Below are 25,302 nucleotides of genomic sequence, written 5' to 3' on the forward strand. Positions count from 1 at the left end.
GCCTTTGCAGCCTCCTCGGTGGAGAGCAGGCCTTCGATCTGGGTTCACACGCAGCGAGACAGACTCCTGTTTAGAAACACGTGTGGGTCTTGCGTTATTTGCTCTGTTACCCAAAAAGATGGTTTTAGATTCTGGCACGTAAATGTGTTTCCTGCTTATCCACGACGGCAGGCCGAGCGCAACCACAGTTCTTCACTCCTTTGCAGGCCTCCATCCAAGGGCGGTGGTGCAGGCGCTTCACACAGGGAGGGGGACGGGGAGCAGGTGGGGCAGCCCTGCTTTTCCCAGACCTTCTGTCTCAGTCCCCATCTTCCTGCTCTGGGTCTGTAGGGTCTTCCTTTTGAGGCGGATTCAGGCGTCTGGGGGACATGTTTATCTCACGCTGTTTTTCTTGTGGGTGGTCAACAGGGAGGGTGTTCCTGAATCAGGCTTCCTTCGGCATTGCAGTGGGGGGGGGGGGGGGGGAGACAGCATGAAGGTGCAAACACAACCTGTGGGGACTTCTCACTGAGCGCCTTCTGTATACCTTCTGTATACCTGGTGGGCGTCTCCCCTCAGAAAGGGCGCCCCCTGCGTCTGCGACCAGTAGGTGTGTGTGTGTGTGTTGTGGGGTGGGGGGGAGGAGGATGAGGCTGGTTGGCTGCTGCAGTGCCCTCATAGCCAGTGTCAGCGGGTGGGGCAGAGTACCTGGGACCCTGGATTCCCTCTGGGGTTTGCAGAATCTCCCCCTCCCTTTGTTCTCCCATTCTCCGCGGAGGAGGCAGCTGTTGGCAGACAGCAGGGCGGATGGATCCGCCATCAGACCTACCGCCGGACCTCCAGGGAGGTTTCCTGACCCTTCTGTGTCCCCCGCTCACCTGAAGCCCCTAAAATAGTCGGGGTGCCCACTGCTCAGAGGCTCCCGTGAGCTCACGGAGGTGGGCCCTTGGTCATCGGTTTTTATTTTTTTACTACATTGTTTCCGTGTGCAGTGATCACACTTCACCTGGAGCAGGGTGGGCTCAAGTGACCTTGTGGAGTGTCTAGGGCCGGGAAGCAGCCGCAGTGCCATGGTTGTCAGTGCCTGCAGCTCCGGACCACCCCACTTGATTTTAAATGCAAACCCGCCTTGGACAGGCCTTCAAGGTCTTTTTTCCTTCTGTCTGCTCACATTCAAGTGCTGGCAGCGCTGGTCCCTTGGTGCCTGGCCTGTCCTCTTCAGATTCAACCTGCAGGACTACTAAGGGAGCCAGTCCAAGGGAGGGGAAGCAGCCTCAGTGCTGATCGCAATCACGGGGCGCAGGCAAGGCGGCACACAGGCCTGGGGTGCCACCTTGCCTGCGCCTAGGCTCTCCTATGGCAATGCAGCTCTCTCGCCCTCTGATTGCCATGCGATCACCGGGCGCAGGCCAGCGGGCACCCCTGGCTCCCAGGGTTCTGGCGGTGCCACTTGGCCTGCCCCTGGCTCTCTCCCTCCAGTCACCATGGCGATCACGGGGAAGCAAGCCAGCCGGCACCCATGGCCCTGGGGGATCCAGGGGTGCCAGCTGGCCTGCGCTGGGGCTCTCTCTGCCCCCAATCCACAATGCAATCAGGGATCACCACCGCCTTTGCCCGCCCTCCACCTCTTGCCTGCCGCCTGGGTTTCCGATCCCTTTCGCCTCCCAGCATTGTGGCTACTATGCAAATTAACCGCCATCTTTGTTGGCGGTTAACCGCCATCTTGGCTGGCAGTTAATTTGCATATCACCCTGATTAGCCAATGAGAAGGGTAGCGGTTGTATGCTAATTACCATGTTTCTCTTTTATTAGATAGGATATATATATATATATATGTATTGTGTTTGCATATACTAAAATGTGTACATGCATATGTATATATGTGTACATGTAGATCTATGTATACATAGCTAAATAAAGAGATTTGTGAAATAACTTATGGAAAAGAAGTCCCTTGATTTGGAAATTTAAGAAGAGAGAACCAAATTCTACTAGAAAAGTAAACAAAAATAGAAACAATAAACTTTTATCTGATAATTTTTTGGATATCTGAGGTAAAGAAATATATGCTAAGTGAGACTAACATATAATAGAGCTTCAAGAATGTAAGTAAAGCCATGGTCAGGTGGCTCAGTTGTTGGAGCATCATCTGGTGCACCAAAATGTTACAGGTTTGATTCCCAGTCAGGGCACATACCTAGGTTGCAGTTCAACCTCAGTAGGAGCACATATAGGAGGAAACTGATCAATGTTGCTTTCTCATGTCAATGTTTCTCTCTTCCTCCCTCCCTTCCTCTCTCTAAAAATAAATCAATGAAAACATATCCACGGGTGCAGATTAAAAAAAAAAAAAGAATGTAGGTATACAGGTGTAAGAATCAGGAAATACTGCATGTTGTTGTTTGAAGAGTGCTAATAAGTAACTGCTTAACATTTGTCCAGAGTTAAGCACTGAGAGAGAGAGAAAGAACTATGAAGATTAAAATATCACTTTTCTCTATACTAGTGGTCTATTAGCTAAGGTCCATGGTCTCTCTTCCTCAGTTAGACTTTGCAATAACCATACTATAATTGCACAGAAACTTCATTTATTTAATACGACTTTTTCTCCATGTTATCTTCTTGATTCAAACTGCCTTCGTCCAGTTAGTAGCATCATGACATACCTCCCTCCCTCCTTCTTTGCAGGTCCACTGCCTTAGTCATGAATAAGCCTTTAGGACAAGCATGTCAAATTCAAAGGCTAACATGGGCCAAATAAACAAGGTTTAAGTTTATGTGGGCTGCAAAAAAAACAAAAGCTTCAATTTTCATAGAAACGTAGGTTTATTTTGATAAAGACATGCTGAATACAAAGCTGAAATAAATGAGTAATCATTAACGTAAAATAATAGAACATTTTAATAAAAATTAATATTTTTCTTGAACATTAATTTACCAGACACTGAATAACTGCACAAATTAATAAGCTTAATGCAAATAACCCTATTTTTCTTGTTCTCCAACAGCGAAATATTTCCTGTTGTGCACACCAAACAAGTCAGTCCAAGACTAATGATGTGGCAATTGGCTTCTAAAATATTTGTTGCTAGTATTAGTGGAGAGAAATGTGTGTAAGGTGTGTAAGGGAAATGAATGCAACACGATTATAGTAATCAGTTATTAGCGAACATTGTAGTTCATTATTAATAATTATGTATAACAGGATACTGTAAAAATTAAGTGACAAAATTTTTATTAAAACATTTCTTACATACCATTATATGGCTGGACCACAAAAAATATTCATTGTGGGCTGCGAGTTTGACATGCTTGCTTTAGTAATCACATTCTGTCAGCATCAAACTGTCTTAAGAATAAAGCCTTAGCACCCAACCAGTGTGTCACAGTGGTTGACCCTCGACCTATGAACCAGGGAGTCACAGTTTTTAACCAGGACCACCTCCCCAAGAAAGGTTGTTTCCCCAGGTAGGGATTTTTCCCTGGAGTTAGGGATTAAAGGACTAAGGAAGGGAATAAATCAGTAAAACCCCTTAACTAAGTGCCAGGCGGGTAGTTAATCACCTTAACTATGAACAATCACTCTTAAGCTACATAATCTTTACTTAGGATAATCTCCTTCAGTTACTTCCTTGTAGCTTAACAGAACAGTAGAGTAGTGACCTTGGAATGGAGATAACAAACGCCCTAACCTTTGGAATAGAATGGATAGGATTAAAATCAAATGGTATAAATACAGATGTAATAGGAGAATAAAGAAAGGACCTGGCTGGAGAAACTGGCAAGAGAACCCAACTATGCTGACCGTCTGAAGGCTGTCTTGAGTCATTCCTTCTTCGCCAACTCTGTCCACACCTTTGGGAACCCCTGGACCTGCTGGGGCTGGACCCCAACAGCCAATTGGAGTGTGGTGGCCCTGTCCAGAGTACGCTGGATTTTCAAGGCCAATTTGCCACATGCAGCTGGAAAAGCAAAGACACAGCAATCTTACTATATGCACTGCCCAGGTATACCTTTCTATAATCCAAATACTGATGTCACAATATGGCAAGAAGCCTCTTTTGTCTAAGTCGGTATAAAGATGTGTTACTGACCAACTGGTGGCAGCTGCTTGGTCAGGCTGCTTTGTTAGCAATGGCTGCTATGTTTGCTGCAGCTGCTTCTTCGTGAGGCTACTTTGAATACCTGTTTTGTCTGATGTCTCCTTATTAGCAATGACTACTTGGTCTACAACAAGCATGGCAAACTTGCAGCCCGGGGGCCACATGCCTCATTTATTTGATCCATGTTAGCCTTTGAGTTTGACATTCTTGGTCTATAATAAAGTCTATCCTACATATACCAATTTCCTTTCATGTCTTCTTTATCTAATACCCAGCATATGAGGCCCTGTACACCCAACAGTTGGCATAGTTGAGTAGGATCAAGGAGTAAGTATTCCAACAAGCTTCCACACCATCCTCACATCCTTAGCACAAAATAGTTATTATTGACAATTTACAAATAAAAAACTGTCATGTAATTGTTAGAGGCACCTCTCACTGACACTAGAGAGGTGTTACCAGACAGCCCCCCGAGTCAGTGGGAGAGGGCTGTTCCCAACCTCAATTCTTGTCTGCTCATACAAATGAATTTATATGAGAGACCTTGACTGCATTGTGAAAAGCCAATTTATTAAAGCAATTAAAGAATGCACATTTATTGAAAAAGCAAAGCAAAAAAACCTATACATCTGGCTTATGAAGTGCAGACGAGCTCTTAGCTAATCTGAAGAGCAAGTTGGGTGAGGTCTGAGGTATTATTACATATCCTTCTGTCTATAGGTTTCAGAATTCCTCTGCTGACTCTTTTGGTGCAGATTAATTCTCAAGGTCCCTTTTTACTTTGTTGTGGTCTATCCAGAATTTATGAGGCTTCTCTGGTGGAGAGCTGGGGCTTTTCCTTGGACAGGGGTATGGAAGGAAGGAAGGGAGATGCATAGATTGTAATAACTGAGGCTGAAAAGTAAACAAAACATCTTGGGCAAATTCTGGAAACTAACAACCATGTGGTGATTTTTTTACATCATGAGTAACAAAACAGGATTCATATTTGATGAAACCAAAGCAAAACAGGTGTGATGCATAGGGATGAAAAGCTTGTTCTCTATTTCACTACCATGGGTTGGATCCTGGCTCATGCACTTATCCCTTGTGGGATTTCAAATAGCTGACTTCTTTGACCCTCTCATTCTTCAAATCCTATATAATAAAAGGCTAATATGCAAATAGACTGAACAGTGGAATGACCAGTTGCTATGACATGCACTGACCACCAAGGGGCAGATGCTCTACATAGGGAGAGCGCAGCTCAGCCAGAAGCCGGGCTCATGACTGGTGAGCACAGCGACAGTGGCAGGAGCCTCTCCTGCCTCCACAGAAGCACTAAGAATGTCCAATGTCCCCCAAGGGATCCTGGACTGAGAGGGCACACACCAGGCTGAGGGAAACCTTCTCACCCTAGTGCACAAATTTTGTGCACCAGGCCTCTAGTATCTCAAGAATTAATTAAATTTACTCAATAAATTAGAGCTATTTTATCAGAATTATATTAGTTTCAGGAAACTTTAAGTTGATCAACATAATACCAAATTATACCCAGTTAAATGACTTCAGTGTGCCTCATCTTTGACAAAGGGGACTCAACTTAAGGAACTGAGTGCGTTGCCCTAACTAGATCATATCTGATTAGGTCAAAGCTTTACAGCCAATTTTCTGCATAGCTCCTCTCTCTTCCCTTATCTAAGGAACCTTTCAGTCAAGCTTCTTTTTAGTTATCTGAACCAATGTTGGTAAATAACAATGCTTTTACAGAAGCCTAAATAATGCTCAATGTTTTCCCCCTCTCCATACAAATCTCCATGCAAGATTTTATATGTGGATATACAATAAGTGTGGGATAATTATAAGCTGTGTATATGCTGTCAGAGGTCTATTATTGTGACATTCTGAAGACAGTGTTTTCAAAGCATTTCCCTATAGAGTCAGTGCAAGTTAAATATAGAACTCCAGCTTGGTTCCACATAAATTATGGAGTTGGTCAGTCATGGAGATAAAATTACATTTAGAGTTCCCACTGGCATTATAATAAGTGAAATGGAAAAGGAGATTTTCACCCTGAATAACAGGTGTCCAAAATTCTTAATGTTTTTTTCTGAATTAAACTCAAGTCATGAGTTTTAAAATAAGCTTTTTCAGAAGCCTGAGAGAATTACTGCAGTTAGTTGCTAAGCTTCCTATTTTCTACTAGCAATTGACAGAATCTGGCTTCACAGAATCTGGCTCATTAAGTGTGGGAAACTGTTTATTGCCTTCACTATCTGATAAGCATAGACAGAGAACCCTCCCCCCCCCCCCCCCGAAGGCTGGGTGCCTTTGAAGCCCTCCCAAAGGTCGGAGCTAGGCGCCACCTCTGTTTGTCCAGACAGTGGTAGCTGAAACTGCTCCCCCATTTATTATTATGTAAATCCTTGCTGATGGGCTAGTCTGCCTGTTGCAGGGGGTCACCTGCCTAAGGGCTATGCTAGAGGGCATCCCAGATCAATAAAAGGTTGGAGCGGCCTGAGCATAGAGAGAAGTCCTTCGGGACTTGCCGCCTGGTCCCCCAATATTGCAAAATTATCTCGTGTCTTTTTCTCTCATTTGCTGTGCGGCTCCTCTTTCAGATACCGAACCCTACTCCACACGAGTCGTGGAAGGAAACACTCGACAATTAAGGAATAATTATATTTTATGTGATCTAATTTAAGTTCTAAACTCATGTCTGCATTTAGTTTTAAATTTTCTTGATGTTCATTTAATAATCTTCCACCCATACTGGCTGTGAAACTATTAGAGTAGGTAGCTAGTTAGATATTAACAAGGAAAAGGGGAGCAATGGGAACAAAACATCTGATTAAGAAGGTAAATAGCTTTGGGGTGGTGGGAGGGTATTACTAGCGCATGCCCGTACCTGCACACAAATCACCTCCATGTGACCTCTCCTCAATTATACTCTGATTGGGATATTCAGAATCACACTTGACTTTCCTTTGCTTTATGTCCTGCATTATCGCACCAATAAATAACATTCTAAGTTGTTTGAATTTGGATGAAATCTTCTGGTCCTGTATACAAATAAATGAATATTTCTGCGGAAGAATGAATACAGGGAACCTTAAATTAAGACAGCTCCTGAGATAATTTGTTTTTAGCTAGAAATTTGCATAAAAAGGAAGCACCTTTCAAAGCCCAGCTGATCCAAATGAAGTTTTTCTTTGCCTTGCTTCTATTTATCCATATTTGAGAAAAAGTTCCCATGCTATGTACTTCTGTCTTTCCCTTTCTACCATCCTATCTAATAATAAACAAACATGGTAATTGACCATACCTTCGCTACGCCTCCCATTGACTAATCAGCGTGATATGCAAATTAATCACCAACAAAGATGGCGGCTTATTTGCAGGCTGCCCGCAGGACCCGGGCCCTGGATCCGTGACCTGGCGAGGGAGCAAAGCGGTGGAGAAGGGAGAGAGCCCATGTGGCAGAGAAGGGAGGGAGCCGAGGACTAAGTGGGGAAGGGAGGGAGCGAGGCAGTGGAGAAGGGAGTGAAGCTCACTTAGGTGGGCTTCTCTGCTTCGCTCCATTCTCAGGAAGCCCTATTCTTGCAGGAATAGGCCAGAGGAAGCCCTATTCTTGCAGGATTCTTCCTGCAACGGGCATCTAGTATTATATAATACTAGAGGACCAGTGCACAAAATTCGTGCACAGGTAGGACTTCTAAGCCTGGCCACTGATCAGGGCCAATCTGTGGGGTGACCGGCAGGGTGATCAGGGCCCCTGCTCACACCCAGTTTGGTTGGCATGGCTCCACTCACTTGCCAGCCCTGTACTCCACTGCCACCTCTGGTCAGGGCCTGCAGGCTGGGGGCAGATCCTGCATTGAGCATCTGCCCCCTCGTGGGGAGTGTGCATCATAGTGACCAGTCATTCCAACATTTGGTCAATTTGCATATTAGGGTTTTATATAGATAGATAGATTTTACAATTGTATTTTATTGTAAATTTTTATATTAATATATTTTTATTGATTTCAGAGAGGAGGGAAGGGGGAGAAAGAGAAACATCAATGATGAGAATCATTGATCATCTGTCTCCTGCTTGCCCCCTACTAGGGATTGAGCCAGGATCCCAGGCATATGCCCTGACCAGGAATAGAAGGATGACCTCCTAGTTCATAGATCGATGCTCAATCACTGAGCCACACAGGCTGGGGGTAAATTTTTATATTGATGCAATAAAAGTCCTTCATGACTCAGTGACTGAGACACCCATTTTATCTGCTCACAATTCATATCCACACTTTGATGGAGGCTCCTTTGAGCATTTCTGGTCTCAACTGAGGTCACCTGTGCACCTCCAGTAAGCTGGTAGTTCAATTGGTGCTCCCTTATCTGTCTGTCACTGGTACTGGCTCTCAGTTGGCAACTATATCTTCAACAAGTTGGCCCAGCCTTCTTCATATTGTGGAGGAAGAGATCCCATTAAAAGAGAGCCTTTTAAAGTCAGTGTGGAAGTGGACTAAGAAGGGACTACTCGCATATGATGGAAGGCTGGGAAGCAAGGTCATTGCACATTGTACTTGAGCAAGTCCAATTTAAGTCAGGGTTAGGCTGTTTCTCTGGCAGGGAAGTCTGAATGCTCACAGGCTACTGTGCTCTTACCATCCTGAACTCGGCTCTCTTCCACATATCCCACAGCAGGGATATTCCTAGAACATGAAGGGATCAAATAGACTGTGCCACTTGGACCCACAGAACACCTACTACATAAGGAACACTGTGAGTTATAGCAGATTTATTTAATACATAGAAACAAACACAAAGGGACAGCCAAAATTGGGAAACAAAGAAACAGGCCCCAAATGAAAGATCAACGGGAATCTCCAGAAAAAAAAAGAGAGCTAAATGAAATGGAGGGAAGTAATTTATCAGATACAGAGTTCAAAGTAATGGTTATAAGAATGCTCAAGGAACATAGAATTTTAAGGAAGTTAGTGGGAACTGCAACAGCAGGAAACAAACAAATATAGAAACCATGAATAAGAACTAGTCAGAAATAAAGAATACTATATCTGAAATCAAGATTACACTGGAAAGAATTAAAAGGAGGCTAGATGAAGTAGGGGATTAAATCAGTGATTTGAAAGACAATGTAGAAAAAAACACCCAAACAGAGAAGCAAAAACAAATAAACAAAAAAAAATTTTTAATGAGGATAGTTTAAGGCAGTGGTTCTCAACCTATGGGTCGCGACCCCTTTGGCGGTCGAATGACCCCTTTACAAGAGTCGCCTAAAACCATCCTGCATATCAGATATTTACATTATGATTCATAACAGTAGCAACATTACAGTTATGAAGTAGCAACAAAAATAATTTTATGGTTGGTTCCAACATGAGGAACTGTATTTAAAGGGCCAGAAGGTTGAGAACCACTGGTTTAAGCGAACCTTGGGACAACATCAAATATAACAAATTTCTCATCACAGGGTGTACTAGAATGAGAAGAACGTGAGCAAGGGATAGATAAACTATTTGAAGAAATAGTGACAAAAGAAAATTCCCTAACCTGGTGATGGAAACAGTCACACAAGTTCAGGAAACACAGAGTCCCATCAAGATGAACCCAAAGTGACTCACACCAAGACCTGTTATAATTAAAATGCCAAAGGTTAAAGACAAATAGGGAATTTTAAAAGCAGCAAGAGGCAGTTAGTTGTCTACAACAGAATTCGCATAAGACTGCCAGAAGATTTCTCAACCAAAACACTTCAGGACAGAAGGGATTGGCATGAAGTAGTCAAAGTAATGAAAAGCAAGGACCTGAATCCAAGTATACTATCTACTGAAACTCAAGACTATCATTCAAATTTGAAGCCCATGGACATCTGTAGTAGTGTTAACAATTTTAAAAATTAAGAATAATTATATACATAATATGTATATTTATATAAACACTAAAAATATAAAGATGTAAATAAATAAGAAAGAAACTGACTCAATAGTTTTACATCTTCATGTTGAAGACTGGCACTCCTACGCTGTTGGTAAAGATCCAATATAGGGTAATTTGGCAACATTTACAAAGTTTATAAATTAATTGCTGTTTGACACAACACTCTCATTTTTAAGAATTTAATCTGTAGATACAAAATAAACTGTTGAACAAAATAGGTTCAGAGACATGTAAGCATAAAATAGACTGACAGATCGCAGAGGAAAGGGGGGGTGGGAAGAGATTAACCAAAGAACTAATATGCATATATGCATAGCTTACAGACACAGGCAACAGTGTGTTGAAGGCCTGGGGTGAGGCAGGAGCCAAGTGGAGGGGGGCATAGGGGAGAAAATGGGGGACATCTGTAGTACTCATAACACTAAAACTAAATTTAAAAAAATTTATTCTGTAGACACATTAGAATATATGAAATAAAATTTCTACACATACACAGTATATATTGCAGCATTATTTGCAATAGCAGAAGTTTGAAAACGATAGGAATTTTGTTAAATAAACTCTGGTACAACCACTAAATGGAATACTAAGAGGCTATAAAGAAGAATGAGGGCAAGCTCTGCACATTGATGTGGAAGGATCTGAGGAAATTGGTTAAAAATTTAAAGACACAATGTGTAATATTGTATAATGTATGTGGCCTTTTGTGTAAGAAAGTTAGGGGTGGAGGAATAAGAATCTTACCTACTAATAGACAAACATGTAAATTGACCATACCTTCACTATGCTAACCAGCCAATCAGGAAAGTATGCAAATTAACCCAACAAAGATGGTGGTTAATGTGCATACGTAGGCGCAAAGCGGCGGAGCGAAGACTGAAGGCTCCGGGCCGGAGCGGTGAAGACTGAGGGCGGCTCCAGCCAGAGCAGCGAAGACTGAAGGTGGCTCTGGCCAGAGCAAAAGCCTGGGTCCCGGCTGCAGGAGGAAAACCGGTGCCGGAAGCCAGGGGAAGGGAAAGCCTATTGCACAAATCTCTTCATGCAAGAGGCTTCTAGTATGCATATATTTGTGTGAATATGACTATGAAAGACTCTCTCTGAGGAGGTGGAGGAGCCCCCAAAACACTCAAATTAAAATTCACACACCCTTGACCAGTGAAGGCATGAAGCCAGAATTAATTTGATATACACAAATAAAGCAATGTACCCTTTATTTGTCCCAAAGTGTTATGAAACAATTGCACACTTCTATACTACAATGGTGCATTAATATAATCAATAGTTTATTGATTTTACATGATCTTCTCTAAAGATCAATCCTCTTTGGAGCATGCAAATAGGAAACTTAAGATTGAGAGAGTATTGTCTTTTACCCAGGGTCATGTGATGTTATTAGTTAGTGCCTAAAAAGACCCATATTTAGATAACTTGATCTACTCAGAAACATTAAGCCAAATGTGTAGCACTTCAACACATTTGTAGAAGTAATAACACCATGCATTTTCTTACCACTGCCCTATATCCTAGTCCAGTGATGGTGAACCTATGACACGTGTGTCAGAGGTGACACGCGAACTCATTTATTTGGTTGATTTTTCTTTGTTAAATGGCATTTAAATATATAAAATAATATCAAAAATATAAGTCTTTGTTTTACTATGGTTGCAAATATCAAAAAATTTCTATATGTGACATGGCCCCAGTGTTAAGTTAGAGTTTTTCAAAATGCTGACACGCTGAGCTCAAAAGGTTAGCCATCACTGTCCTAGTCCCCCCATTTTATACTAGAGAATTGATATAAAGTAAGCATTTCTTAGTAGAGGAAAAATATCAAAAGAAAATACTGAGTATTATAATATAAAGTGAGAAATGGAATTCATTCATACATGAATGCACTTTTGTCAGAATTTAATTTTTGCCTTCAATATGATAGGCATAGTTCTAGGCACTGCAGTTATGATGAGTAATGAATCACACATTCTCTACCCTCAAGAAGCTCTGGATTCAGTCGAGCTGGTGTAACTCAGTGGTTGAGCATCAACCCATGCACCAAGAGGTCATCAGTTAGATTCCTGGTCAGGGCACATGCCTGGATTGTTGGCTCAATCCCCAATAGGGGCCATACAGAAGTCAGTCAATTGATGTGGATGTTTCTCTCTCATCAATGTTTCTATCTCTCTATCCCTCTCTTTTCCTCTCTCTCTAAAAGCAATAAAAAAAAATATTTAAAAAAAAAGCTTCAGATTCAGTGCAATACCATCTATGCTGTATCACTGAATAATGTCTAAGAATCCTGGAATCCTTCATTAGCAGAAGTTTGGAGAATTGTAGTCTTCTCTTATTCTGTCTGCTGGGCAACTTGATGTTTCATTTATCAGGAATTTATAGCCTTGCAGTGTTTTTAGAGCAAGAGGGAAGAGAGGAAGGCAAAAATATGGAGCATGAGCTCTTCCAAGGCATTTGTTTAATGATTGCTCCAAACTGCCCTTGCCTCAGCAGATGCCTCTGACAGTAAGTGCACTGATTATTAATAGAAGATCTAGGCCATGTGGAAGGATTAGGGCAGGTCTGGAGTGAGGGTGTGTGTGTAAGTGGGTGAGGGTTTGAAAGGGAGAGTGTGCATAGGTGTGAGAGTGGGGGAGCTTCTGTTTGTAGGAGCAAGGTCTAGGGGAGTGACTGGGGCACTCTAGTCAGAGGAACTGCCACTGTGGCTACTGCCTGGAAGGCAGACCCTCCACTTCAGCAGGGAGTGGGTCATTATGAGGAAGCCACAGGGACACTGTGGGAGAGGGGTGGGGGAGTGACCCTGCCCCAGTGCCCCTAGGCCACCAATGGATGCTGGCATCCTCACTGCTGAGACCTGAAGTTCCCAGGCACACTGACTAGTCATACCAGCTTAATTAGCCTGAACTGTGCACCTTGGAGGTCCAGATGGCTTGAATGGGGCACCCGGCCTGCCTAGCCTCTTCCATAGCAGAGTGACAGGCTGGCCTTGCCATTTGGTGAATGGAACACCCAACTGAGATCCCTTCAGCAGTGGAGTGCCCAGCTTGACCCAACCTTTCTGAGAGCAGAGTGCCCAGCCTGCCCCACCACCCTGACATCCGCCCAGTCTGGACACAGGGACCTGCTGTCCCAAATCAGCACACTTAACCCAGTGCCCCTGGACAACTGGACCCACCACCTTGATGTGGTGCACCCAGCCCTGCCACCGTGACCCAATGCCCTCAGACACATGGACTGTCATCATGACCCATTGTGCCTTACCTGGCATTCCTGGGCAAATGGCCCCACTGCCTGACACTGCCTGGTAGATTTGATCTGACACCCCCCAAGATGCACAGGTAAGACACAGAGACTGGATTCACCTAACCTGGTGCCACCAGAAGATCAGATGCACAGCTGTGACCCAGTGGGACCAGTCATCTCTGAATACATGGACCTACCACTGCAAACCCACCTGCCTAACTGGGCTCCCCAGACTACTAGACTGCTAAAATGGAAAGACAAAGAAACAGCCCCCAAATGAAAGAAAAGGAGGAATCACCAGAAAAGGAACTAAATGAAATGGAGGCAAGTAATTTGTTGGATAAAGAATTCAAAGTAATAGGTATGAGGATGCTCAAACATCTGAGTGAGAATTATAAGCAACTTCATAATAATAAGGAGATGAATGAGAAATACACCTACATGAATAAGATTCAAGAAAAAATGAAGAATAACATAGATGTAATAAAGAATACCCTGGAAGGATTCAACAGTAGACTAGAAGAAGATCAGCAAGTTAGAAGACAAGGTAGAAAAAAAAAACACTCAATCAGAGCAGCAACTGGAAAAAAAATTAAAAAGTAGGAGGAGAGATAAGGGAGCTTTGAGACAACATGAAACAAAACAACATCCACATAATTAGGATGCCAGAAGAAGAAGAATTTGAGCAAGAAATAGAAAACCTGCTGGAATAAGTAATGACACAAAACTTCCCTTCCTTGGTGAAAAAAAGTCACACAGTCCAGGAAGCACAGACAGTCCCAATTAAGATGAACCCACACAAAGACACATCATAATTAAAATGGCAAACATTAAAGACAAAGAAAGAATCTTAAAGGCTGCAAGAGAGAGATAGAAAGCACCTACAAGGGAACTCCCATTAGACTATCAGATGATTTCTCAATAGAAACACTTCAAGTCAGAAGGAAGTGGCATGAAGTATATAAAATAATGAAAAGCAAGACTACTCTATCCAGCAAGGCTATCATTCAAAATTGAAGGTGAAATTAGGAACTTTGTGGCAAAAAAAGGAGTTTATTACCACCAAAACAGCAATGCAAAATACACTAAAGGGACTTTTGTAAACAGAATAAATAAAAAAGGAAGAAGAAACACAGCCATAAAAATGAAAAATGACAACAAATACCTATAAATAATAAGCTTAAACATAAAGGCATTAAATGCTCCAATCAAAAGACATAGGGTAGTTGAATGGATAAGAAAACATGACCCATATATATGCTGTTTACAAGAGGCCAATCTCAGAACAAAAAATACACACAGAATAAAAGTGAAGGGATTGAAAAAATTTTCCATGCATATAGAAAAAAAAAAAAGCTGTGGCAGCAATACTCATATCTGACAAAATAGACTTCAAAATAAAGACCATAACAAGAGACAGTGAAGGCCATTTCATCATACTAAAAGGATCCATTCAAGAAGAGAATGTAACCCTGGTAAACATATATGCACCCAATATAGGAGGACCCAAATACATAAACAAGCTTCTGGAGGACTTAAAGGGAGAAATTGACAACAATACAATCATAGTAGGGGACTTTTACACATCACTGACATCACTGGATAGATCTTCTAGGAAAAAAATCAACAAGGAAACAGTGACTCTGAATTACACATTGGAACAGATGTATTTCATTGATATTTATAGAACATTTTGCCCCAAAGATACAAAATATACATTCTTCTTATGTGTGCATGGAGCATTCTCACAGATAGACCACATACAAGGGCAAAAAGAAGTCTCTACAAATTCAAGAGAATTGAAATCATATCAAGCATCTTCCCAGATCACAATGGCATGAGACTAGAGATCAACTACAATAAAAACACCCCAATATACTCAAACACATATCATGTTATTAAACAATGAATGGGTCACCAATGAAATCAAGGAAGAAATAAAAAACTTCCTGGAAATAAATGAAAATGAACACACAACAATCCAAAATCTCTGGGACACAGCAAAAGCAGTCCTGAGAGGGAAGTTTATAGTACTACAGGCCTACAAGAAAAACTGGTAATAAATTAACCCTACAACTTAAAAAATTAGAAAGAGAAAAACAAGAAAAATGCAGAACAATGAAATCAAGGACTGGTTCTTTGAAAAGGTAAATAAGATTGATTCAACTTTAGCCCGATTCATCAAGAAACAAGAGACAGGACCCAAATAAAATCAGAAATGAAAGAGGAAAATAACAACTGACACCACAGAAATACAAAACATTGTGAACAAATACTATGAATAACTATATGCCAACAAACCACAACCTGGGTGAAAGGGACAAATTACTAAAAACATACTATCTTCAAAAACTCAATCAGGAGGATCCCCAGTCAGGGCACATACTAGAACTAGAGACATAGAAGCATGAACAGACTGTTGAACCTCAGAGGGAAGGCAGGGCAGTGGGGTGGGAAGAGATCAACCAATGAACTTGTATGCATATATGCATACCCCATGGACACAGACAATGGGGTGGTAAGGGCCTGGTGCGGGGGGGGGGGGGGGAGGATGGGAGTAGTATGGAGGAGGCTAATGGAGAAATAAGGAGGAGCTGTGTAGTAATACTTTCAACAATAAAGATTTTTTTAAAACAGATACCATTTTATATTTTTGTAGTATCTAGAATCTCCTTTTTATAGTTGTACAATTCCTATGAATAAACTTTTGCATATCCACATAATTATATTTAATTAATCATAACAATTTCCCCTTTCTAATGTTGATAATGTTGATTGCATTTATAATGCAATATAAATAATGAATAAAATAACATATGCTAGCTTTCCAAATTCCATATATGTAATAATTTTAATATTAAATTAACATTTTATTTTAATATAAGATCCAAAATACAGTAAAATTTTATGCATATATATTTCTGGGTTGAGACACAATCAGATATTAGATTGTATGGAAATATGTCTTAAAGCTTGCAGATTAGGACCCAGAGAACAAAGGTTTTAACTGAAATCTTTATAACCTCTGGTTTCCAGGTCAGGAAAATTATGAAGGCTTTGTTTAATAGGCATTGTACTTTAAGAAATGTAGTCAACAGACTCTATCTCAGACTTGTAAAAAAAATATTTCCTTAGAAACTTTAAGACCAAAATCATAAATAAAATACTTATGTAGTGGTCACTATATACCAGACACTGTGCAATAAAGAATACATAAATTCGCCCTAACCGGTTTGGCTCAGTGGATAGAGTGTCAGCCTGCGCACTGAAGGATCCCAGGTTCGATTCCGGTCAAGGGCATGTACCTTGGTTGCGGGCACATCCCCAGTTGGGGGTATGCAGGAGGCAGATTATCGATGTTTCTCTCTCATTGATGTTTCTAACTCTCTGACCCTTTCCCTTCCTCTCTGTAAAAAAAATCAATAAAATATATTTAAAAAAATGAATACATAAATTCTCTTATTCATTCCTCAAATCAATCTTATACTATAGCTACTATTATTATACCATTTTACATATGGGGAAAATGATACTTTATTTTTTTTTAATTTTGTTTTATTGCTTAAAGCAGTGGTTCTCAACCTTCCTAATGCTGCGACCCTTTAATACAGTTCCTCAGGTTTTGGTGACCCCAAATTTCATTGTTACAAATTGAACATAATTAAAGCATAGTGATTAATCACAAAAACAATATGTAATTATATGTGTGTTTTCCGATGGTCTTAGGCGACCCCTGTGAAAGGGTCGTTCGACCCCCAAAGGGATCGTGACCCACAGGATGAGAACCTCTGGCTTAAAGTATTAGAAAGAGTATTACATATGTCTCCTTTTGTTTCCCCCCGCCCCTTGATCTTCCCCCGGCCTCCCCTACCCCCCAGTGTCTTGTGTCCATTGGTTATGTTTATATGCATGCATACAAGTCCTTCGGTTGATCGTTTACCCCTGCACCAAGCCTCCCCTGCCTTCCCGCTATAGTTTGACAGTCTGTTCGATGCTGCTCTGCCTCTGTATCTATTTTTGTTCAGTTTATAATGGTCTTTATTATCCATAAATGAGTGAGATCATGTGGTATTTTTCTTTCATTGACTGGCTTATTTCACTTAGCATAATGCTGTCCAGTTCCATCCATGCTGTCAAAAATGGTAAGAATCCCTTCTTTTTTATAGCAGCATAGTATTCCATTGTGAAGATGTACCACAGTTTTCTAATCCACTCATCTGCTGATGGGCACTTAGGCTGTTTCTAAATCTTAGCTATGGTAAATTGTGCTGCTATGAACATAAGAATGCATATATCCTTTCTGATTGGTGTTTCTGGTTTCTTGGGATATATTCCTAGAAGTGGGATCACTGGGTCAAATGGGAGTTCCATTTTTAACTTTTTGAGGAAACTCCATACTGTCTTCCATAGTGGCTGCACCAGTCTGCATTCCCACCAGCAGTGCACAAGTGTTCCTTTTTCTCCACATCCTCTCCAGCACCTGTCGTTTGTTGATTTGTTGATGATAGCCATTCTGACAGGTGTGAATGGTACCTCATTGCTGTTTTGATTTGCATCTCTTGGATGATTAGTGACTTTGAGCATGTTTTCATATGTCTCTTGGTTTTCTGAATGTCCTCTTTTGAAAAGTGTCTATTTAGGTCCTTTGCCCATTTTTTTGATTGGATTACTTATCTTCCTTTTGTTAAATTGTATGAGTTCCCTATAAATGTTGGAGATTAAACCCTTATTGGTGACAACATTGACAAATATGTTCTCCCATGCAGTGGGCTTTCTTGTTGTTTTGTTGATGGTTTCTTTTGCTGTGCAGAAGCTTTTTATTTTGCTGTAGTCCCATTTGTTTATTTTCTCTTTAGTTTCCAATGCCCTAGGAGCTGTATCAGTGAAGAAATTGCTTCGGCATATGTCTGAGATTTTGTTGCCTTTGGATTCCTCTAGTATTTTTTATGGTTTCCTGTCCTACATTTAAGTCCTTTATCCATTTTGAGTTTATTTTTGTGTTTGGTATAAGTTGGTGGTCTAGCTTCATTTTTTTGCATGTATCTGTCCAATTTTCCCAACACCATTTAGTGAAGAGACTGTCTTGACTCCATTATATGTTCTTGCCTCCTTTGTCAAATATTAATTGAGCATATTGGTTCAGGTCGATTTCTGGTCTCTCTCTGTTCTATTCCATTGTTCTATATGTCTGTTCTTGTGCCAGTAGCAGGCAGTTTTGAGAACAGTGGCTTTGTAATACAGCCTGATATCTGGTATTGAGATCCCACATGCTTTGTTCTTCTTTCTCAGGATTGCTGTAGCTATCCGGGGTCTTTTTTTATTCCAGATGAATTTTTGGAGAGTTCATTCTAAGTCTGTGAAATATGCCATTGGTATTTTAATGGAGAGTTCATTGAATTTATAGATTGCTTTGGGTAGTATGGACATTTTGTTTATGTTGATTCTACCAATCCATGAGCACTGTATGTTCTTCCATCTGTTTATGTCTTCCTCTATCTCTTTTTTCAACATTCTGTAGTTTTCTGAGTAGAGGTCTTTTACCTCTTTAGTTAAGTTTATTTCTAGATATCTTAATTTTTTTGGTGCGATGGTAAATGGGATTGCTTTTTTAGACTCTCTTTCTGTAAGTTCACTCTTGGTGTATAGAAATGCCCAGATTTCTTGGCATTAATTTTGTATCCTGCTACATTGCTGAATTCATTTATTAAGTCAAATTGTTTTTTGATGGAGTCTTTAAGGTTTTTTATGTACAATATCATGTCATCTGCGAATAAGGACAGTTTTACTTCTTCTTTTCCAATTTGGATGCCTTTTATTTCAGAACTGATACTTTTAAAAAAGGCAATAGTTTGTTCAAAATCTCCCTGCAAAGACTAAGATAACTCTGAAAGGCAAAGCTGAGGACATAGTAGTCTCTTCAGCCTATTACTTTTGATTCAAATAGTATTCAAAAATAAAATTCCTAAAAATGATCAGATACTTCTAAAGTCTCACCACGTGTGAGAGCATAAAGAGCTCACCTATAGGTCCCTCCTGCATTGTTTGTTCTGATTACAGTTAGTCGCCACTTTAGAGCATGCCAGCTTTCCTTTTATGTGAAAACTCCTTGTTTATTTGCAGAAAGTTTTAAGTTCTCTCTCTCTCTCTCTCTCTCTCTCTCTCTCTCTCTCTCTCTCTCTCTCTCTCTCTCTCTCTCTCTCATTCCTGGCAGCAATCATCCCATTATTCTCATAGAATGTGGTTCTCACCTTCTCACTCTTTAGGAAGTTTGCTTCTTATGTCCTGTTGTTTGCTAATGCTTTAAAATGAGGCAATTAGAGAGTTAAAAGTAGGAAACATTAAAGGCATCAAAATAAATTAAAGAACACAAAATCTCGAGAAGAGATGGTGCACCAGAAAATGAGTAAAAATAAGGCCTAATAGAAGAAAAGGAAAAGATTACTAACAAAAAATATACTTCAAATATTGGCTTAGTGCTGGTCCAACCAATGATATCTTAAAATTAGTTTTAGGTTTCCATTTTTTTGATCCCTGCGTCACGTACAGAACATAATTCATTATGTAGTTGGATTTGAGGTTAGCAGATAGTCTTCAAAATGAAATTCAGTTGCATTTTCTTTTTCTCAGGCTTACTGTTTCAAGATTGTTCCTGTTTGTTTAGCTTAATGTTCTTTACCTTAATGTTAGGGTATTTTACTATTTTTTATTTTATTTTTTAATTTATCATTTTAACTATTTTTAAAAATTTTATTTATTGACGAGAGAGAGAGAGAGAGAGAGAGAGAGAGAGAGAGAGAGAGAGATTGATTTGCTGTTCCACTTATTTATGCACTCATTGGAGGCTTCTTATATGTACCCTGACAGGGAATTGAACCCTCAACCTTGGCATGTCAGATGATGCTCCCACCAGCCGAGCCACTCAGCCAGGACTTTATTTTTTCTATTAAAGTAAAATTATGAGCACATTTGAGGCTCTTGTTTCATGCAAATGCAAGCCCTAGCAAAAGAATGCTATAACTTACTAATATGTTGACTTACCTATTTTTTTAAAATAACAGGTAAATATTACAAAAGTCATTTCAGTTTTACTGCAATCATTTCATTAGGTATAGAATTTAGCTTGTTCACTGATATTTTGCCTAACTTATCATCTTACTTATTAACTTATCCAATTTTCCACGTTTTCAATTTAACAAATATAATGGAAAGGTACATTTGAATTGTTTTGGTGTTCAAAAAACATCTAGCTTACAGAAAGAACTGTTAACGGTTAGCTAGCTAGCTTAATTAGGCAGACAGGAAGGGGGGTCTAGGAAGGATGGAAACATTTCTGGCCTGAGCAATTAAAACAGCCATAAACCAAGAATAGAGGTATTTCTGGCCTGAGAAATTAAAGCAACCATAAGGAGCCCTGACCTGACCTGGCATCTCCAGCCAAGACAACTGAGAGAGAGCCATAAGGGAGATCAAAAGCAACTCCAACCTGAACAGATAAGATGGATATGTGAAGGACACCTTGTGGGCTTTGAGCTTTGAAACTAACACTATGTAACAGGATGACCAATGAGGAAAGCACAGAGGTCCCAAATTAAGGAAAGGAACCAATTAGAAAAGGTCATGTTCAGACAAAGAGCTACAGCCTTTATTAATTGGAGACAAAGAAGCTCAGGAGGTTTAGGTTATTTAGATTTTTTTTTTTCAAAGAGAGAGAGATAGAGAAGGCCTTTTCCTTTGGGCACCCCCCCCCCCCAAGATGGAGTTTGTATCTGCTTCCAATAAACTTCTACATTTTTATAAAGAAATATGTTAGTCCACGAATTTATTCTTCAACTTCATTGGACAAGGACCCACAAGAAGAAAAGTCTGCACCCTGAAACCCACATTCCAATATCACGAATAGCTTGTTAAAAATGTAGTTGTGAGTAATGACACACATTATTATGATTTATATTCCCTAAGAGAAGTCACAAAGAGAAAGTCTCATATTAATTGTATAACAAGAGTCTTCCTGAGTTAAAATAATGACTATTAGACTAGGCTTCACATATCAGCAATGACTGGGGATGGGAAAATATCTTAAGGAGACATTAGAATTTTAGTTATTTTTAGAAGGTCATATAATTGAACAGTAACCATGAGCAATTAAAGCAAATGGGATTGTCCATTCAACTTAAAAATTATAAACCTTCTACTCTGTTCCAGGTGCTGCACTAAGCAGTGGGGACGTAGAAATGAATCTTGCTCACAAGGTCTAGTGTGGAAGACATCAATAATTTCAGTCCAATTTGATAAGTGCAATGAGTAGAATTTAAGAAGCCTTGAGAGCAAGGAAGAAAGAATCCTAATCCAGTGTGCATGTTCCCAGGGAGCTAAGGACGTACAAGGTCTACTGTGAGTAAAGTATATGTACCTCAAACAACATGTAACATTAATTGTAAGTTTTATGAGTGCATGATAAATTTTGGTGAATCTGTATTGTTTTTACTTTATTTCTAGTGCCTGGCATATACCAGTTACCCAAAATATATTTAATGGAAAAATTAATTAATTTCCCCTTTGATGCTACACTAATTACTCACTTAGATGATTTAATCCATTTACTAATATTATAAACTTTGGGATCTATATGGATGTTCATTGGAATAGGGAAAATTTTATTTATACTAAATCCAAATACTAATAACTTTTGGAAACATCACCTCATAAAGCAAAAAGTACTCTTGAGTCGGTTATCACTTTAGTCCCATACGAGAATGCACTGAAAACTATAAATACAAATCCAGAACTGCAGAGATTTATTAGGTTTGTAGATAAGTGAGCAAGTAGAATTAGTACAAAAACAGCTTTGAGCTCCCCTTACAACTATAGAGCTGGGCCAAGATCATAGAGGCCTTCAAGCAAAGGAAAAACCAAAAGCATTAGCCACTCAGTTTGCAATTCTTTTATATTTGTTTAATCAGTCTTTCTCTATTTGATGTTAATATGAATTAGAATAAAAGATGATTTTGTAAATTTATAAAAACTTTTCTCTAAATGCTAGGAGAATATAAAATTACTGGATGCTCTCCTAGTTCGTACTGAAACTAAGAGATTTCTAACAGAAGTATATGAGCCTTCAAAAATATATAATGCTTTCAAATTGAGCACAAATAAAAACTAGTTTAATATAAAAAAGATGGCATTGTAGAAATATAAATAAATATGAAATTCTTAGAAATCAAGAAAAGGCAAAATAGTCTAATAGCTTTTCCCTTGATAACTTCCTTGTATTTCGTTTCAGTGGAAATGTATTTTAAGGCTCCATTTCTGCCTGAGGGAGGTCATTGTGACCTTATATAACTGTTATTTTCTTCCTTTGAGTTTAAAAATTTTAAGAGTTTTTCCTGCTTACCTATGAGTTCACCTATTATTTTCTTTCACTATTCTATTTTATACATGACATATATTCACTTTAGAAAGTATCAGACAAAACTTGGATAGTTGTCTTTTAGACATTTTCTAATTAAATAATTTAATAGAATCTAATGTGAAAGATATTCATCCAACTTGCCTAGGTATTTGCTCTTGGCACTTTTGAAACTGAAGCTAGAATAACTGTAGTGTTTTAGTCATATACTTGATAACATGGTCTATTATGTTCATAACAATTCTCTGTTATGGGTGCATACATTGCTCTTCATGTAGAGCAGGGGTGGGGAAACATTTTTACTGCCAAGGGTCATTTGGATATTTATAACATCATTCGTGAGCCATACAAAATTATCAACTTAAAAATTAGTCTGCTATATTTGGTCAAACATTTAATTTACTCATCCCTACTGCCTTGGCAGGGCCAGACCAAATGATTTTGAGGTCCTTATACAGCTCATGGGCCAGATGTTCCCCACCTCTGATATAGAGGGAAAAACTTTTATATTCTGATATTTTATATTTATCTACTGATTTATTACATCTTAGGGCATATAAAAAGCACAATCAATGAAATTGGCTTCATAGTTTAATGATCCCACTTCTAGGAATATATCCTAAGAAACCTGAAACACCAATCAGAAAGAATGTATGCACCCCTCTGTTCATAGCAGCACAATTTACAATAGCTAAGGTCTGGAAAAAGCCTAAGTGCACATCAGTAGATGAGTGAATAAAAAAAAACAGTGGTACATTTCTACCATGGAATACGATGCAGCTATAAAAAAGAAGGATCTCTTAACTTATGAGACAGCATGGAGGGACTTGGAGAGTACTATGCTAAGAAAAATAAGCCAGACAGAAAAAGACAAGTATCACATGATCTCACTCATTTGTGGATTCTAATGAACAAAATAAACTGATGAAAAAAATAGATCTAGAGACATAGATGCATGGAAAAGATTGACAAATCTCAAAGGGAAGGCAATTAACCAGAAAATTATATGCATATATGCATAGCTTATGAACACACACAATAGTGTGGTAAAGGCCTGGGAGGGTTGTGTACAAGGTGGAGGGTGTCAATGGGGGGAAAAAAGGAGAAGACATCTCTAATACTTTCAACAATAAAGATAAATTTAAAAAAATAAGATAAAAATATGACTTTTCTGATTGCAAAGATATTAATAATTGTTAAGTATTAACAGAAAATCCTTACCAAATTTGGTAATTTTAGGTATTTTATCTAACCCCTCCACAAACTATATCACACATGCTATGTAGTAATTCTGTCCTAAAAATTCTTCAATGACTCATATAAATCTTTTCTGCTCAGATTCCACTTCACCATCTAATTAGGAAAGCCCTAACTATAGACCATCTCATCACAGACAATAAAAAGGAGCTTTTCAGCCATCTGTAGTTAGCAAAGTCATTTTTTCAGCCCTTTAGTAAGCCACATTTTCTAAGCAAGCAAACAATTTATGTTGATTCTATGGACAATAATGAGTTTCCATTTGTATCAAAAGTCATAAATGTACATGATGAAAAAATTCTCTTGAAGTATGAAATCCTTTCAAACATCAAAAATATAGTTGCTTTTGACCTGATAGAAAAAGCTCTCAGTTGGTTTAGGCCAGAGTAGTCTCAGAAGAAATGAAGAGGTCAAAAGGTAGATCCTGGGACCAGCTCTTAACTTTCAATTTTTATTTTCTTTTCTACTCATAGCCAAACAAGACAAACTTTTACAACCAAGTGAGTTGGGAATTAAAATCAAATGAAGTGACACTTCATTATCACCAACCTCAAGTTCCCATTTTTTCTCTTTCTGACTCACTGAGTTCTTGGGTATTCCAACTAAATGGCTGTCATACCTGACTTAACTCTGATTAAAGTTTAGTCTTTATCCTATGAGTATTGCCTTCTTGTGTAACTTGATAATTCAATAATTCCATTTTATATTAAGGTATCTGTAATAATAAAAGCATAATATGCTAATTAGATGGGACAGCCAAACGACCTTCCGGACATCATCCAGAAGTCCTTCTGGACAACCTTCCAGATGAAGCTGCAGCGGGGGCAGAGGTGGTTAGGGGTAATCAGGCAGGCAGGCAGAGGGGTTAGGGGCAATCAGGCAGGCAGGCAGAGTGGTTAAGGGAGATCAGGCAGGCAGGGGTTAGGCACGATGAGAGAAACAGCATCTTGATCTCTGACCACAGGGACATGCAAAATGTAATATTTAAGTAGTAACTATATTGGAATCATCATTTAGGAGATTAAGCTAAAATAAATTCAATAAATCACTTCTGTGTGCCTCTCTCTAAAAGGAGTTAAGATCTGTTTTGAAGCACAGAATGAGGAGTTTATCCATGCTATATGGGGACTAACAATGAACACCCCAAAGGACATCCAACCCTCAAGACAGAAGCCAATGATACATATCTATGGAGGATGTAAAGAAGATGAAGACTGTTAAGGCAGGTGTACTTCCAGGTGTAATCATTCATTAAAGTAAAAAAAAAAAAAATCTACTTTCAAGATATAAAAAGAATAGGGATTGGTTTACACTGAATTCCTGGATGAAAGTTTAAAATTTTATCTTGATCTTAAAGATATCAATGCTCAGATACTC

This window comes from Myotis myotis, unplaced genomic scaffold, assembly GCF_014108235.1.
Source record: "Myotis myotis isolate mMyoMyo1 unplaced genomic scaffold, mMyoMyo1.p scaffold_m19_p_2, whole genome shotgun sequence".
NCBI classification, from domain to species: Eukaryota; Metazoa; Chordata; class Mammalia; order Chiroptera; family Vespertilionidae; genus Myotis; species Myotis myotis.